Here is an 8,001-nt window from a genome sequence, read left to right on the forward strand (position 1 = left end):
TGTTTATAAATAATATATATTATTTCCATATATAAGAAAAGTTATATTTTTGAAGAGAATGATACTTTAAAAAAATGTGCATTTTTTTTAAATGTGTAGTTTTTTTTTTAAATTGAAAATATTTACGTATGCATATTTAATTGTATATTTAATATTTTATTTTTTGTAATTTTTTAATTGAGTCAAAGAACATTATTATAGATGAAATACTATTTCAATGTAAAATATTTTTATGTAATGTCCTTTAATTCAATAAGACTACATTTTAATTCATAAATTCTCTATTAAAAAATTTGTATAAATATGTGTCTAATCTTTCAATTTTTTTCTTCTTATTTGTCATTTTTTAAGTATGCATTGTTTATATATAAATATCTTCTACTTATTTTTGTGCAATCAAAAAGAAAAAGAGAAAGGGAAGATTTAATATTTATCTTTTCAATTAATTATTATATTTATTACTCTATTTAAAAACATTATATTATATAGTCTTTTATTTTATAAATTGGCATTATTCAATAGTAACCGACAAAGTTATTAAAAACCAAAATCAAGTATTAGTGATATAAATTATTTTTGACATTATTTTCGTAATATACAAATCTGCCTTTACAATAAAAGAATTTGCTATTATGAAAAAAAATTAATTAGCTACTAATTATGTCAATTAAAGTTTTATTATCTTTTATAGGAATTTTAACTAAGAGTAATTTAAGATAAATAATTGAAAATAATTTTTTATTCAAATTAGTTAAAAAAAAGGTTGACTATTAACAAAATTAAAACTAATTATACCAAAAATATTTAAAGTAGTAGTAATTACACATTTAACATTTTGTCATCCACTTTTATAATAAAGGCAAGCAATGGAAATGGAATCAATGAAAATTTTAATATTTTTATATATAGTTTTTAAATTATTATACTATATCTTATGAAAATTGTTTTTAGATAAAATTCTTTTGTGTATTTGAATTTTATAACTGAATTTTCATTTCTATATCCAATTGGTTTAATAATTATATGGAAGTAAGTTATTATTATAAATCTAACATATAAATTTATTTTTCAAAAAGAATAAATAACTTATCTTAAATTGAAATAAATATAAATAATGCAAAATTAATAAACCAATCTTGAGTTAATCCAAATTTTTTCTATAAGATACGTTCACTTACTTTTCTTTGACAATATTGCTCATTGAATATTTTAAAAGTTGTATTTACTTAGATATCACTTGGATGTATGCATATATAAAATTTGTATTTTTTATTAAGCATATTATTTATATGTATAATTATATATATATATATAAACAATAACCTATCAACATGGATTAATTTATTAGAGTTTTATTTCTTTTAATATAAATTTAATTAAGAATGATTTAAGGTAAATAATAAAGTTTTAAAAAATAAAGTTTTATTACCTTTAATATGAATTTAATTGAGAGTTATTTAAGATAAATAATAAAACATAAATGTAATTAATTTATTAGACGATACATGACAATTTTTAAATACAACAATCATTTAAGGTAAATAATAGTGTTTAAAACATAAAGTTTTATTACGTTTAATATGAATTTAATTGAGAGTGATTTAAGATAAATAATAAAATATAAATGTAATTAATCTATTAGAAGATACATGACAAATTTTTAAATTTGCCCACATGTCAATTATATAGGCTATCTACGTTGAATAATTTCCTTTTCTTGTAAAAAATTTTGGTTTATATATATATATATATATATATATATATATAAGATATGAGATTTTTTTTATTGAATAAAAAAAAGGCATAAATTTTAAAGAATAAAAGGTTTATAACACTTACTTTTTTCCTAAGGCAATTTAACGATAAAACTCCATTTAAATTTTTTTGCTATAATTGTTTTTATTAATAAATTATTTTCTTTTTTTTTCATTAAAATTTTTTTAAAGTTGAATTTCATATTAACTTTTTAGTGTGGTTGAATTCTTGTTACATTTTAATAGTTTACTATTTATTTTTTATTTTTCTTTAATTAGTTGTTTTATAGCATTTATAATTAGTAAACTTTCATTAGAATTTTTTATTTTTGGGGGTATCAAAATTTTAAAGTTATTGTTCAACATGCATATAATTTAATTTTTCTCAAATTGTTTTTATATTGTTACTTTTATTTTATTTTAAAAAAATTATTATAAATTGAAATTGTCATCCCAAATGCATCGTATAGGTTTAAATCTAATAAATATTTAAAAACCAAAGCTTTTGACAAAAAAGAAAAATGTCTAACGTGGATGACTTATAATATTTACATGTGGATAATCTTTATCAATCGTCACATGTTCTATATTAATTATATTTATTCATATCATTTCTCTTTAAATTGATATAAATTGATTTGATTCCATAAAAATTTTATTTCAATGCATTAATTATATTTATTTTTTAAAAAAATTTCAATTGGCTTACTTTTTATTTCCAATAAAATATTCAAATTCTATATCAAACTTAAATCAATAATACATTATAATTAAAGAATTTTTTAATGATTAAAAAATTAATAAATACTATAATTACAGCCATTAAACATTTTTTAATGATTCAAAAAACTTTTATTAAAATCTAATTATCAATATTACAAAAAAAAATTAATAACCATTATAATTACGGTCAAAAGTTGACTCCTTAATCAATTATTTGATATATTTATATGTAATTAAATATGATATCCAACTAAGTAGTGGATAAATATATATAAAGAATAATATAATGATTTTATATATTTATATAGGATTAATGATACATTATAATGTTAGATTTTTGTTTTTGCTATAAAATCAATCATATATTATAATGTTAGATTTTATATATACGGGTTGTAATACTGTATACCCCATATACATTAATTGCTCAAATAAATTCAATCAATAATATGATTACAATTAAATCAATGAAATAATATAATCAAATATAGAAGTTAATAAATATATCTAATTAATTCAACATTATTAATATTTCAATCTTAACCAACTGTTCAAAATAATTTTTTTTTAATTTGACAAATTAAATCAATCAATATATTTTACTTAATTATACTAATGATTCAAAAAATTAATAAACACTATAATTATCGTCATAAAAGATTTTTTTTAATGATTTAAGAATTTCTAAAGAAATACAATTAATAAACACTACAATTACAATCATAAAAGAATTGATTCTCTATTCAATTATTTGATACATTTATATTTGATTAAATATGGTATTCATTGGAGTAATTGATATATTTCATGTGTAAATATAGAAAGCAAATATATCAAATTAATTCTCCATAATTTGAGCTAATGAAATAAAATATTTCAATCTTAATCAACCAGTCATTATTTGACCATCATTTACTCATAATTTTTATTATTTTAATATTAACTTTCATAATTTAAAGTTGCCTTATTAATTAACCTACAAAACAACTTTTGTATAAGTAGCTTTAGGTTTTTAATTTGGACAAGCAATGCATCTTTAAGCAACTTTCACTAATCTTTTGATCACCTCTAAACTCCACTTCAATTTTCACATTTTATCATTTCTTGGTTTGTGTTGCTCAAAAGTTATTCTTTCTTTATACTTATATTTAATCTCTTTAACCATAATATTAGCTTTCTTTTTGTAGTACTTTTTGTTGTATCTTAAGTATTATTTTACTTTTATTGCCATTGTTGTTCTCATCTCTTTATACTTTTTTAATATTAGCAACTTTTTGTTGTTCTTATTGCTCAACATAGAAGCTAAAAATTTAGTTAATAAAGATATTAACAATCTTTATAAAATATATGTTAAGGCATTGAGTTAAAAATTATTTTAATATTATTCAAAATTTGATTTAATTGAATGATGTCTATAATTATGATTTAGGAAAAAGAAAATTATAAAATTCAAGAGATATTTTAAGATCTCAGAGATAAAATTTTTATGTTTGAGACGAGGGCAACCAAGTATAATATTGAAACATTTATTACCGAACTTACAATGAATAAAGTATATGATTTTGATCATAAGCTTGTATGTCAAAAATTATTGAAATAGGTATGTATAAGTTTATTATAATGATTATGTTTGTTATAAAGTTATATAATTTAGATTATAACTGAAACTTTAATCAAATTACAGATTGTTATTTTATTTGTCTTTTCACTTTTATCTATGAAATTTATTGATTCATCAAGTAAAATGATACCTTCTTCAAAGATAGAAAAAAATACTCAAGAATCAATTGTCGTATCTTCACTCTAACAACAATTTATGAAAGAATTTCTCATAAAAAAGTTTGTACATAGAAATTATAGTTGGAATCGAAGATATTATTGTCTTTTGTTTAATGATTACTTGAATTCAATAAATTACAGTTTTAGTTTTCTTTAAATTTTATAGTAATTGCATAAATATATCTAATATATAATTAACTTATTTTATTATATTAAAATATACAAAATTTAATTAAAAAATGTTGATATAAAATTTGAGTTGTTCATAAACTTCAAAGCTTATATTATTATTTTAGAAAAAAAATTCTATTATATATAAATTTATTTATATATGAATATTTTCATAGATCATATGGGTTTAAAACTAATTATTTTTTAAAGCAATACACAAAAGATGTATTTTAGATACAAAAATAAATAATATTTTTACTAAGTAAAAGTTAAAGATTGATAATATATTTGAAATATGTCATACTTCTTGTTTTAATCAAATAAATCTAGTAGAAATTATAATTATAATCAAATAATCTTTTAATATACATCAAAGAGTCATAATCCAACAAATAAGCTAAATAACAACCAACAAACTAATATATAATTTGAGTAAACCCATAGTTAATTGGTGAAACTATAGTCATATTAAATATAAATACAATGTTTTTAAGATTTTATTTTGAAAAGTTATATAATTTTTGCTATAAAATGAAAGAAAATTTTATTTATCTAATTTCTCTTTTTAGGTTTCTATTTAATTTTAATAAGATTAAGTTTTACGTTTGGATTGAAATTAGTATAGGAAAGGAAAAGAAAAGTTTTTAAAGGAAAGAAAATGATAGTTTATTCCTTTGTTTGGATAGTTATAATGAGTAAAGGAAAAGAAAAGAATAGATTTATCACAATTTTTTATTGGTTAAGTTATGAAAAGTAAAAGAAAGGAAATACTATATTATATTACTCCAATTATATCCTTTTAAAATAAAATATTTTTTCTATCATGTGAATAATTTTGATACTAACTATTTTAAATACTTTTGAAAGCTAATAAAAATAATTTCAATTGAAGAGAATATTATTAATAATTAATTCATAAAAATGTATATTTGGAATTATTTTTATACTACAATATTTTTTTCAAAATTAATCTATAAATGATAAAATTAAAAATGTAAATATTTACTATTAAGATAAAACTAACCATAAATTTGTTTTAGTATCTTCCTACAATTATACATGTTTTGTCATATTCTTTTATTATTTATTATTTATTATTTACAATTTGTGAAGTGGTAACAAAATAAAAAAAAATTAAGACCTAAGCATAAATTAAAAATATATTGAATTTGAAATTAGTGACAAAAAATAGATGAGGAATGAGTAGCAAAAAATTTAAAAGTTGTATCAATGGTTAATATCAACGGTTAAGTTTAATATTATAATAGTATTCTTTGAATAATGATAAAATATAATAAAGACATAAAAATCATTTTATATTTAACAAATTTTAATCCTTGCCATTTCTTTTTGTTTGCACCAATTTGGGGTAAATAAAAATTGGAGTTTTTAAAAGAAAGAGAATGATGCTCAATTTCCTTTCCTTTCCTTTATTAAAATGTAAATGATAAAATCAAACAAGAGAAATGTTTTTTAATTTCCCTTGCTTTTCTTTCTTTTCCTTTCTTTCACCTTTCCTCAATCTAAACATAGCCTAATATAAGAAAATTACACAAAATTATTATAATACCTATATAAACAATTTAAAAAAAAAATAAAGTAGGCTATCATAACGTTCAAGTCTAAGAACCTACTTATTAGATACAAAAATATGGAATTAGTACCAATTTTTTTTTTTTATCTAAGTGTGGTTAGTGATTTATAGGAATCTATTCTTTTTAAGATTATTTTAAGTTTACTTAAGGTTCTTAAAAAAATAAATTCTAGTCTCCATTAACAAAAACTAAGTTTGGGAGTTGGTTATGTATAGAGAAAGTTTTAGTACCCCACAAAGCCTAAAATTGATACTAAATTAGTCTTATGTTTTCTGGTTTAAATCTTAATTAAAGATGATTTTTTATTAGTTTCAATATTTAATATTAGAAAAAAGTCTTTAAGTTTTAACAAAAAAAAATTATCACCTCAAAAGTACTCAAGATAAACTCGTTGTTTATTTAAAGAGACTTCATTGTCAAATTTATTAAATATTTTATGAAAAATTAAATCTCAATTTTTTTATTTATTTACAAAATATTGTCGTACAAAATTCCTTCAAAATATCAAGGAAAAATATGCACTAATATTAAAATTAAACACATGCAACATAAATCATGCAAATATAAGACAAAAAATCATGCAAAGATAACATGCAATAAATATAATAAAAAATCAAGCAAAAATATTAATAAATCATGCAAATAAATTAAATCCATGCAAAAATATATTTATGCAAATATATCATCATAAAATCATGCAATTAAAATATCATAAAAATCATTCAAAACAAATATATAAAAACATGAAACCAAACTATAAAAATCTTACCAAAATTTTTTTCTTTTTCTCTTGCTTGTCACTTTTAACTCAACTATAATTAAAAAAATAAAATAAAAATAAACTAAAACAAGAAAATAAATAAAATAAAAAATAAAAGCAAAAAAATGAAAAAAAAAATGAAAACATACGATTGGGTTAATTGCGAGTTAGCATGTAGGTTACATCTAGGTTAACACGAATCTAAGTCTCCTTTAAATGACGTCATTCAACTTCAATGTAAAAGTCAGGTTTCATCATTTTTCTTAGAATTGCATTATCTTTTCTCTTTCAACCTAAAATTTATTTTGACTTCTCTCTAGAATCCCACTTGAAAACCTAACCAAATTCTAAATTTCGACCACTTATTCTATAATTTGACACAAAAAAATTCAAATAGTGTTGGAAAGTTTAACCAAAACTCAAAATTTCCCAGATACCCAAAAATCAGCCAATGTATTTTGCTTTGACCATTGTAAAACCCCACCGAAAAAATCAAATTATCACTGAAAAATTCAAGCAAACAAAAAAAATTTCATAAATTTCAACAAAAAACCAAAAAATTTCAAAAAGCAAGAAAAATCTAAAACAATCATAGAAAAAAAAAATCTCAAAATCTTCCAAAAATTTCAAGAATCAAAACCAATTCACAAATCCCAAAAAACCTAGAATCTAGAATCTTCCAACAACACTTCAAGAATCCAAATAGTTTTAAAAAACCCCAAAAATTGAATTATTAGGATCGAGACTCAAAAAAGATTTTATGCTACTGTGATTGCTTGAATTTGCTTATTGCTTGTGTTCGTGGTTGTAAATTCGGGGTCATTTTATAAGGACAAAATCCCATTTCAATTTGGCAAAGCATTAATCCCATCGAATCTACCAAAGATTTTTAAGATTTTTTTTTTTTGTGATTTTCCTTTGTCCTTGAATTAGGGCTTAAGAATTTCTATAAGCAATTGGTCTTTAGATTTCCAATCTTTAATAGGATCTCAAAATCAAATTTTAAACTTTTTTTTTTTGCAAAAATCACCATTTTTTTTTTACTTCTCATTTTTTCCAATAAAATAATAATAAAAACCAAAAAGAACTAAAATAAAAAACTAAACTAAAATAAAAAATACAAATATAATTTTAGGCTTTTAATTTTTGGACTCGAAATTTAGGCTTCATTTGGTTTGAGAAAATATTTTATGTTTTTATTTTTATTTTCTAGAAATAG

The sequence above is a fragment of the Durio zibethinus genome, chromosome 2 (genome assembly GCF_047325235.1).
Source record: "Durio zibethinus cultivar Kanyao isolate XHJ-2024 chromosome 2, ASM4732523v1, whole genome shotgun sequence".
In the NCBI taxonomy this organism is placed as follows: Eukaryota; Viridiplantae; Streptophyta; class Magnoliopsida; order Malvales; family Malvaceae; genus Durio; species Durio zibethinus.